At 56.4% G+C, this 11,227-nt stretch overlaps 1 long non-coding RNA gene across 1 annotated transcript; it reads right to left on the reverse strand.

Moving 5' to 3' along the window:
• LOC110407436 lies at positions 1,136–6,624 on the reverse strand. Its single transcript, XR_002443890.1, has 4 exons — positions 5,948–6,624; positions 3,055–3,140; positions 2,713–2,875; positions 1,136–2,613 (listed from the first exon to the last, which is right to left on the reverse strand). It is a non-coding gene; the product is annotated as an uncharacterized LOC110407436 (long non-coding RNA).

Raw genomic sequence — 11,227 nt, forward strand, 5'->3', positions numbered from 1 at the left:
TCAGCAGTAATGAGGGACATTTGACCCTCTCTTTCCCCGAACTGCCTCAAGAAGCATTTTTGTTCCATGAGGTACTTAAGAAGCTTGAAGTTCTTTCCCCCTCCTGCTTCTATTGTAGCTTTGCTTTCCTTATTTTTGTTTGTTTGTTTTTCTCTCCTAGAAAAGGACGAGTTACGGGATGCAAGGAACCTTCAGGATGCCTTGGGAGCAGAGGGGATGCAGCCAGTTTGGGTCCTGTCTCATTTGGTCCAGCAGAAGATCGCATGTGCAATCAGAGCTGGGAAAGTGCTCCTGCTGGCTGTCATTAGGGATGTCATTGTGTTATCTCACGGAGCTGGAGCCTATACAGAGCCATACGTCCTCCGTAGCCAATTGTGCACGGAGGCGATGGGAGAGGGAAGGGCGCTGGGAACGTTCTCCCTCGCACATTTCCAGGACGTTCTGCTGCTGTGTGGTCCCTTTCCCTTCTCACGGATAAATGATGAAAGCAGGCAGCCAGCGAGACCCCGGGGAGCTGCACAGCGCAGCCCAAGGCTTTGCCTCCAGCAAGGCTGTGTGGGGCTGCGGGTCCTCACCCCCAGCTGGGCTCAGCTCACTGCTCCACCTCCCATTTGGTTTCTCCCGAAGTGTGTTTTCAGGAGGTGGAGATGTCCCAACCCTCCCTTCCTCCCCAGTGGTAGCGCATCTCCTTGGAGGGGCCACGAGGGCTGTCACTGCCAGTCCTGCTTTTCTCGTAAAGCACGGGGAGCTTTTGGCCGGCAATTTCAGAGATTGAGCAAATTCCTCCTCCCACCCACTGAGGACCTCCCGGGACCGCCACGCATCCCAGCGCAGGCAGCAGCCACCTCGGCACGGCCAGCCACCGATTGCTGCAACGGGATGAGTAAATCGAGGCCATTCCTCACGCAAACCATCCCTCCCGGAGGTCCCCAGGCGGAGGGCTGGCTCAGGAAACCTTCAGCCCCAAACCCACCGCTCCCGCATGCAGCTGATGGAGCACAGCTCGCAGCGCAGTGACCCGAAGCACCGCGCTGGCTGTGCCACTTCCAGCTGGCCCTTCCCCTTTGCTGGCGTGCTCCTTTCTGCTTTTTCTGGGGGGGGCTGGCTTTTTTTTTTTTTCTGGGTATGTGTTTTTGCAAGTGCAGATGGGAGGAAAGGTCGCACTTGCTGACGGTAAGGCCCAGGCTGAAATCTGGGTTTTCCCTACACCCGGGATGGCTGTGGCTGGAGGAGCCCTGCCGGTGGGCTCAGCCATCTGCCAGGAGAGCTGCGCTGGGTTCTGTGCTTGCACGCTGGGGCTGTTGGAGCTCTGGCGCGTCTCCATCCCGGTTCTGTCCTTGCCCACACGCAGCTCCGCTCATCGCTGCCCACCCAGACACTCTCAGCCTCCTCCCGCTCAGCTCCTGACCTTTATTCTCCCTTAAATCAATACACAGAGCCGTGCTGCAGCAGTACCAGCGCCTCCGGGGAGCCCAGGTGATGTATAGCATCCGAGGAGCTGGTTCGGTTTTGAGGCTCCCATCCAGATAAGCTTTTGTCTTTCCAGCCCCCAATCTCTCCTGTGCCACACGGGCCCTGCGTTCATCCCCTCTGCTCCTGGCACTATTGACTCCACATTTGCTTTTATTCTGCTGTGAAATGAAGGCAGCTCCAGGTATAACAGCGGTTTTATTCTTCCTGAATATCATAATGCCTTTATAAAAACAAAATCGAAAGGGAGTTGGGATCGTAAAGGTTTAATTAAAGAGCTGCAGGGTAAAAAATAAATTATATTAGGAAACCTCTGTGGACATTCAGCAAGTTCTCCCTTCAGAGGAGCAGCCCGATGGGAGCTGTGGCTTCTGGCTGTGGCTTGCTGGTGATGAGAGATGCGCTGACACTGGGAGCAGCCCTTGTTGGGTGCTTGCCTTTCCCATTGCTGCACCAATGTCTGGCCAAAAGCAGCCAAAACCACAAAGGCCCCACCTCGTCCTTCCTCATATGCCTTGGGAAAAGGTTGAGAACTGCTTCAGGCTGAAGCTGACATCCCCCAGCCCCAATGCCTGATCAATGCAAACCAATGGACTTTTCCCATCAGAACATGTCTTTTTTCCAGCAGGATGCCGAGTTCTCAGAAAAACGAAGGCTCGGTTTGGCAGCGGATAGAAAACAGGAATATTTGTCTTTATTCTGAAACCAAATTTTTGTGGCTAAGCAGCGCCAAAAATACATCTTCCCCCCCCCCACCTCTCCCAGACACGAGACACCGCTGAATGCCGAAAGCAACTCTTCCCTGCCACAAATGGACCAAATAAACCCAGCACGAGACTGGTGCTTAGCAGAAACCAGATGCGCCTCTAATGCTGTCATCTACAGCAAGCTGTGTCTGCAAACTGATCTTTTATTAACGTGTGTGCACGGGTGGGAGGGCTGGGCGAGCCCCAGCGCCGGGAGCACGATGTGCCCCATGCCTGTGGGCTGCCTTGTGGCTCCCAAAGGGCATTGCCATGGGGCTACCCAAAGGCCCTCTTGACCCAGCATTCAGGATTTGCAGAATTTGGCCTCGGTTCGCCCTGAGCTGCACCATGGAGGTGGGTTTTGGAGGGGTTCTTGGTGTGTTCTGAGGCTGGGAGGCTGCAGGAGGAGAAGGAGCTGTTAGTTGGTGCTGGCAGCTGGGATGGGGGAGGTGATCCAGGATGCTCGCCACATCCATGTGGCTGGATGTGCCCTCACCTGGGAGCTGGGCTGCTGGAGGAAGGACCAGAAAAAAATATGGGCTTTTCCCTGCTGATCTGCCCAGCTCAGGCTCAGTGTCTCTCTATTTCCATGCACCTCAGGAGAAGCCACTTTCTGGAGCCTGCACAGCCTCACCAATAGGCAAAGAGACCTGTAAATCCTGGGAGAAACATGGAAAAGCCACCATTAAACAGCAGGCAGAGTCTACAAGAGATGTGGCAGGGCAGAAAGGCAAAACATAGGGTTTTCCTCCCCAATTCCCCTTTATTTCCACACTTTCCCCAGAGGTCCTCCCAACCTGAGCTGTTCCATGACTCTCTCCCATGTCATCCTTCCCACCTGGTCTGGCTCCGTAGTGGTGTTAGGTGGCACAGGGCTCAGAGCCTTCCTCCTTCCTGGACTCTTCCTCCTCTCCCTCGGGGTGCCTGGGGACAGAAAACATGGGGTGAGCCCGGACTGGGCTACAATGGGAGCATCTGGACCCATTTATTTGGCTTTCCAAATGGAAGGTGCTAACTCACAGCGTTGCACCAAAGGAGCTGAGCCCTCAGTATCACCCAAACCTGCCTTTTCCCCATCTTTTCCCCATCTTTTCCCCATCTTTTCCCCATCTTTTCCCCATCTTTTCCCTATGTTTTTCCCTGGCTCTGCTCAGCTGAAGTCCCACGAGGTTCTGCTGCAGCGCGGTTTGGCCTGAAATATGCTGATTTTAGCCAACACATCTTTTTTTTTCTTTTATTTTTTTCCCCCTTTTTGCCAGGAAATAAATAAATCATACAATTCCTCATCGCCTCCTCCTTCCAGCATCCCTCCCTTTATCTCGGCGCGTCCTTCCCGTGGGCTTTGGAACTGGGTCAGTGAGCAGAACCCAGCGGCGCTTGCTGCTTCCTAGCGATGTTCATAGAAAGCTGCTGCAGCCCCTGAGTGCTCTGGGGTGGAGGATTCGCCTTTCAGGTCCCATCCCACTGCAAGAGCCGGGGCAGGGCAGGGAGCGGTGTGATGCTGCCATTTGCACCTCTGCTCCGCTTTCCCCATGTCACCCAATGGTGATCAAGGGGGATTTGTGCAGTGGCTGTTCGGGGACCTGGTGTTGGTCACCCCCTCCAAGGTTGGTCTGCCCAAACTGTCAGAGAGCCCGGAGCAGGGCTGAGCCCTTCCCCACCCCATGCAGCCTGTGGGATCCTCCTCCTGTAGTGCCCATCTCCTTTCCATTGCAAGAATCGGGGATCACTTCCAATACCTCACTCAAAAACCAGAGGAGAAAGCCTGAGACTCGCTCTGAGTCACTGGCATGTTGTTACCAAGGACACTAAGGTTCCCGATTTTGAAGAAGAGATTAATTACACTCTGCAAATAGACATTTTATCTGCATTAAAGAGCAGCGAGAGCCGGTTCTTTTGGCGTAGCTCATGTAGCAGCAGGTAGTATTGTGACAGATGTAGGAATCCAGTGGCACTGTCACTTGGGTATAATCATCAGAAAGCTGTCTTCCCCGGGTCAGCTCCGAGTGAGGATTTGTAATATTTACATAGCACTTGGGGCTGGCTTCTTGTTGCCGGAGTCTGCATTCACTTGTCAGCCTCTCATTATGCATGTGCCAGTATTAATTGCATTTAGAAATGAGATTCTAAAGGAGAAGTGAGAGCTATTTAGACCTCCATTCAGCTTGAAAGACAGCCGCTTTCAGTGTGACAGCTCTCGAGATGCTCTTGCGCTCGGCTCTCTCCCCAGCTGAAAGCAGGTGTTGGAGAGAGTTGTGTCGGAGCCTCTGTACCAGCGCTGCCTTTTGTGCATGCCCAGACATTTATATAACAGGCGGTATAATGACTCCGCAGAAGTGGCAGAGAATTGACCCTTGTGGGTCTGGATTAAAGCACAGCGAGGCTCAGAGATCTGCTCATAGACACAAGGGGGAAAGCAATGTTAACGCCACCTCCTGCCTCGAGGAGGGGGTTGTTTTCCTGCTGGTTGGTTTGGGGGTTATTTATCGGCTTGGAGCTGTACTCGTGGCCTTGCTAATGTATTTAAAATCGCAGAGATTCAGCTGACACTTGTCTGTGCATGCCTGCTGCGCACTGATTGCTCCAGCCCGGAGATGCGCTGGCAATGAGGAGCTCACGTCCTGCTTGGTGCTGGCAATGAGGAGCTCATGTCCTGATGGTGCTGGCAATGAGGAGCTCATGTCCTGCTTCCTGGAGGGGATGGGGCTGGGAGGTGGAATCCAGATGATGCCATGCTACCGGCTCTGTTTCCAGCAGCCCGAGGTGCAGAGGGGCTGCTCTCGCCTCGCACAAAGCTCATGCTCTGGCTCATGGCACCTCCACCTCCCCAACCTCGTGTTCCCTTGTGCAGCCCCGACCCCACATGCTCCAGTGGGGACTGGGGGAAAGAAGTTGAAGGAAGCCGAGAAGCCAGCCGTAACCACGCATAGCAGTGAGCAGGTCCCTGCTGGGTGACAAAAACCAAGCGCTGAAGCTCAAGGGCCTCTCTGTCCATGGACGGGAGGTTGGTCCAGGTGAGCACTGTGAGGAGGAAACCCTCAAACCCTCCATGTGGGATGGTGGGAGCCAGCTCCAGGGTCCTCCTGACCCCCACCCTACGGCTGAGCACCCCAGCCCTGCCAACACATACCAAGGACACCCCGTGCTGTCCCTGGCAGCCCCAAGGCATATAAATAGAAGACGGGACGTGAAGGAGGTCAATGAGCAGGGGATTTTACATAATCTCATCTTGTCTGTGCTGTACGGTTGTGTCCTTTGCCCAGGACGCACGCCCCACGGTCAGAGCCGGGGACGTTCCTGCACCACAGCAGCTTTATCCCATGTGCAGAGCTCCGGTCTTCACCGCACGCTGGATTTCAGAGACATCCTTAATCCAGGGGTCATCCCGATGGAAATGTTGGCCTTTATTGCAACGCATGGAATCCAGGGGCTGCCTGGCCCAAAGCAACCCCAACCCTAACGCAACCACCACCAACACCACCCAACTGCACCCAATGGGAGGAGGTGCCCATCTGAAGCCTGCTCCCCTCTGCCCTGGTCTCCTCTCGCATTTCTCCACAGTCCCTGACCAGCAGCACTTCTTTCTCTCTCTCTTGTCACTTCTATTTTCAAGGCTGGAGACGAATTCTCTCCTGGTATAAACCTGTCAGTGGAGCTGCAGTGATTTATGCCAGCACAGAGCGAGGTGGGTAGATGGATGTCCAAAATAGAGCAAGCAGAAAACCTGTTACCTTCCCCTGCAGAAACAGCTTTGTTCTCTGCTACAAACCCGCTGCAGGGCTGGGCAGGAGGTGACCTGCTGCTCCTTTAGCTTGAGATAGCCATCCTAGGAGCCCTTGTGCTGTGTCCAGCTCCCAGCAGGGCAGGGCAGGGCTCATGTTGTGGCCACAGCTCCATGGGGACAGAGCCCTGGTGACCCTACACAGCCTCTGTTTGCTCAGGCAGATTTAATTCAGCGGGTGATGCAGGTAGGGGAGGGCTGCAGTGTTCACAGGGGAGGAGATGCCTTCCCTGCCTCGAGTCCCGATTCTCCATGCCCTGGCTTAATTGGCTCATTAAGCACCAATTTGACCTCCCCACTTTCCGATGTCTCCAGCCTCCGTCGGTAAATAGATTTGCATGTCTACAGTGGAAACCTCTGGCTGAGCCTGGCGGTGGGGCAGGCAGTGAGCACCCAACAGGAGCAATGCTCCCTTCCATAGAGCACCGTGCCCACACTGGGGTGAGGATGCATGAAACCAGCCCCGCTCTTCCAGCACGGCTTTGTCACCCCGGGACCACAGCAACTCCCATCCCAGCTGTCACCTCCCCACTAACACCACCTGAGCCATCCTCCACCATCCACCCCAGGGACACCTTCGCTACCCTGTCCCCAGCCAGGGGGACCCCAAAGCCCAGGGAAGAGGAGGACATACGGTTCAACTTTGTTGGAGAAGCGTCGCCGCAGCATCACGACCAGCGTGCCGAGGAGCAGGAGGGTGGTGCACATGGCTCCATCACCGCGCAGCCCTCGCGTCCCTCCCGCAGGACCCCGCTGTCCCAGCCCTGGTGTTGCTCTCTGCCCAGCAGCCACCTGGAGGCTCTCGGGGGGTGGTGTTAGGAGGAATTAGAGCAGGATCAGAAGTAATTAACGGGCAGCAAATGAGGACGCTTTCCTCTGACCTTCGGGTGGGATTGGAGAGGCCGCTCCGTGAAACGTTCGGCACTGAGCTGCAACCGGACAGATGCCCGTGGGGTGGGCACCAAAACACGGAGCCCATTCCCACCCCATGCATCCCATGCGTTCCCTGACATGGGGTCAGGGCTGGGTGCCCCCAATTCCCCACGTGCCTCCCTCCCCTCCTCGCCCACCTTCTCCCCTCTCCTTCTCCTCCATCTCCTGTCTCTCCTGCTCCCCCCTCCCCGTTCGGGTAATCTGACAGGCTCAGCCCTGCGTGTAATTCCCCACGGCCGCGTCTCAGCCAGCTGATCCCGATGTCTGCAGGATGGCTTTGCCTCCCCCTCCCCGCTCTCGGCAGCACGCACACCTCTCCCTACACCTCTGTTGGAAAACAGATTCCCCATGCAAATAGGTTTTGAAACGAGGGCCAGATCCAAGCAGCCTTGATCAGCCCTGATTCTGTGAGTGATGGAGTCAGAAAGAGAAAGCAGAGTGAGCTTTGGTGGATCCTGGCTCTCCATCCCATCAGCAGGAGTCTGGGATGCTGTGATTCATCCCCACTCAGTGGAAACATCCTCTCGGACCTCTCCAACCCCTACAAAACACTCAATATATCTGTAAAGCCAAATCCCTCCAAGCCCATCCTATAATCGGTCCCTGTAGTTGGGGGGTGGAGGGGATGGACCCTCCCAGCTGGCTCCACCAGTATGGGAGCTCTTTGGGAGCGACCCAAGCACCTCCTCTGGCTGGATTGCTCCACTCTGCACACTGGGTGGCACCTGGACATCCCCACTTGTGCCCCAGATACCATCTGAGGACTTGAGAAAGAGCAACCATCAGTAGGACCATGGCAAAGCCTCCTCCGTGGGTTCTTTTCCAGAGGTGTCCTTGCCCACCCAGCGCCCAGCTGAGGGTTCCTACATTGATTTTCCATGCAGTGAACTCACTGCCCTGCACCGGAGCGTATCACTTCCAAACACGCTTGATTGACACCGAGAGATGCTCGGCTCAAAGGCAAAGTAATGTGAGCAGATTAGTTAATGCTTCTTGCCCCAGCCCTTGAGAGCAGGGCTGGAATGGCAAGGCAGGCTTAATGGGTTTTGAAGGCTTTTCTTTTTAAGATATGAATCAATGAATCTGTACGGGGAGCATGGATAATGTGATCGGAATAAGAAGCAGGGCTCGTCTTTGAACCTGAGCGAGGTCCCTGACAGTGTTTACTTCATGTCCTGGCACCAAATGCAAGATGACATGAATACATTAGCTTGCTGGCTTTCCTGAGCAACCCCTGCCACAGCCAGGCCGGCTTCAGGAAGGGAGAGAGCAGCAAAGAGAATCTGTTTGGAAGTGTCGCCTTGTTCCCAATAACCCTGCCATCCCCACTCCCTGCCACTGTGCCTGGCTGTGACATGAGGACGATGCTCAGCCTGATCCTGCTGGGATCGGGACGGCGGGGAGCAAACCTCACCCACGCCACATCCCCATCCCCTGCTTCTTCCCAGCACTCTTGCTTCATCCCACCTTGCATCACTGTTTCAGTTCCCCACAGCCTCAGGGTGGGGTTGGGGTGTCTGGGAGAGCTCCTGGCATGGGACCGGGTTGGGAAGCAGTTCCCAGCGCTGCCCCAGAGCTCCTGGCTCTGCCTGCAGCACGGCAGCACCCAGCTCCCAGCCCCGTCTGCACCTCCGCTTCCTTCATTTCCCCTGGATTTCCTAATGCTGGAATTTTATGTTGTGTGGGCTGGTAGCAATTTTGTCTGGTTTCAGGGATGGGATGACACAAGACTTGAGAAGGGCATGGGGGTTTCCCCACCTCATCCTCCTCTCTCCCCTGTGCTTGTGGCTGCTGCTGGTTGGGTCTGCACACCTCCATCCCATACACCTCCATCCCATACACCTCCATCCCACACACCTCCATCCCACACACCTCCATCCCACACACCTCCATCCCATACACCTCCATCCCATACATCTTCACCCCATACACCTCCATCCCATACACCTCCATCTCATACACCTCCACCCCATACACTTTCATCCTACCCACCTTCATCCCGTACATCTTCATCCCATCAGTTGGACCCTGACCCACTTGGCCAACCCGTGTCCCTGAGCAGAGAGACCCCAGTCTCATTTTTGGAGCGCGTGCTCTGCTCTGGTTAACGCGCCCTGGCCAGCAGCTCCGGCAGCATCGCGTGAGGTCTGGTTTCAATCAGAGCAGGAATGTCTGCTGCGGGATTTGCGCTGCACAAACAGTTGGGTTTCGCTTCCTGGCACTGCCCAGAACTGCTGGGGGGGGGACATGGGTAGAGGGGAGCAAACCAGCACCCGGGGGTGCTGGAGGTGCAGGTGATGGAGTCAGGATGGAACCTGGGGGTCCCACCCCATGGGGTGCGGACACAGGCAGCAGTGCAACCTCAGCTGGGGGCCCTGCCACCCCCCTTCAGCCCCCGGCACAGCTGCAGCTGGAGCAGGAGCACCGGCTTTGCATGGTTCCCTGGGGATCTGAGAAGCAGGAGGAAGAAAACCTGCAATAAGCACAGAGCATTTGCACAGGCTTTAGGCTAAATCCTCCCCTCCTGGTGTGCTGGCTGCTGCAGGCACCGCAAAGCCATTTCCTAAAGTCTCCTTATTCCTCCTCCGCGTGCACAAGGGACAGAGGTGCTCAGCCCAGAGCATCCAGAGCTGACCGGGCTTTGGCTGTGGGGTTTGGCTGTGGGGTTTGCACCTCACCCTCAGCAAGGAGTCAAGGGTAGAGCTCTGCCACCATCCCCGTCCCACGCGCTGTGGAGCTCAAGTCGTGTTTTTTGCCTTCACCTCCCACTCCAGGCTCAGGAGCCAAGCGCATTCCTCATTGCACCCAGCGCAGGGAGGAGGAGGAGGAGGAGGAAGACGAGGCGATGTGGGAGGGCAGGGTGGCAAATGCCACCGTGTCCTTGGGGCTGCCACCTCCCTCCATGCCACACCTGGCCCCAGTGGGACCAGTGGGGACCAGCAGGGTGACACCAGGCAATGCTGACCCGCTGAGGTTTTGCAGCAGCAGTGTCAGCGCAGCATCTTTCTCCCGGAACATGTAGCATCCTAACACTGTTAGCTGGGGGGAAATGGTGGCAGTGGGACGCTGCCACGTGGCAGCATGGGGCTGTGCTCACGGCGCTGATTCACATCTGGGAGGAGGTGCAGAAGTTGAGGGCTGCTGGGTTGTGTTTGGGGTTTGTAGGCAGCGGGTTGGCATGGCACATCACCGCCGCAGCACAGTCCTCCCTGCGTGTCTGAACGGCTTCCCCCGGGGAAGAAGCCAAGCACGTGGCAGAGCTGGGTGTGATGTCCCCAGATGGGGGCAGGGACCCTCTTGGAAAAGCTCAGGGGCTCCTCGCTCATTTCTAACACAGGTTTGGGACTCTCCACCCAACCCCAAGCCCAGGTGCCAGGAAGAGGGCACAACGCCTGCTGCAGCCACAGCTCTGGCTGTGGAAGGGGAGGTCCCGCTCTGCTGGGTTGGGCCTGCAGCAGGGCAGCATCCCCCCCTGCTCCCCTCACAGCTGCGAGCACAGATCTGCTGATGCCAACGATTTCCCTGCTGGGAGCGGAGTGGCAGCTGAGGATGGTTTGGAGGAGAAATACAGCAAAAAGCCTTGGCAGCTCTGCAGGAACAGAGCTCTGACCCCAGAGGGGCTCAGCTATGCTCCAGCCCATGTCCAGGTGTGCTTTGGAGCTGTGCCTTCTGTCCACCTGTCTGTCTGTTCACCTATCTGTCTTTCTGCCTGTCTGCTCGCCTGCAGTCTGCCTATCTGTCTATTCACCTATCTGTCCGCTGGTCCATCCACTTGGCTGCCTGTCCATCCACCTGTCTGTCCCCTTGTCTGCCTGTCTGTCCCCCTGCTCTGTCCCCTTGTCTGTCTGCCTGCCTGTCTGTCTGCCTGCTGCCCCTCTGTCAGGATGTGCAGCAGCTGCCGGAGCAGTGCAGGATCCCCCACTGCTTCCCCATCTCCCATCCCACACTGTGGGCCCTGTGGTCATTCCAAGTCCCAGCAGCATTTTCCCTCTCCCTGTGCTGCCAGTTTGATATCCCAGGTCTGCAGCAAGCTGCAAATGGATTCGGATACAAACAACCCGACAGCAGCACGGAGGTGTTCCCGTGCACCCCTTCCCAAAGGCATGAATTTCCCAGCACCTTCCCTTTGCAATTTGCAGGACAGAGGGTGATGTCTCCCTTTGGGAGGCAGCAAGCAGCTGCAGTGGGATCCGCCGTCCCGAAGGCAGCGCTCGGCCCCGCCAGCCGCTGGGACAACTTCAACCGTGCGCTTTGCATTCTCTATTTCCTCCGCACTGTTTACAAAGGCTGCAAGAAA

The sequence above is a fragment of the Numida meleagris genome, chromosome 17 (assembly GCF_002078875.1).
Source record: "Numida meleagris isolate 19003 breed g44 Domestic line chromosome 17, NumMel1.0, whole genome shotgun sequence".
Taxonomy (NCBI): Eukaryota; Metazoa; Chordata; class Aves; order Galliformes; family Numididae; genus Numida; species Numida meleagris.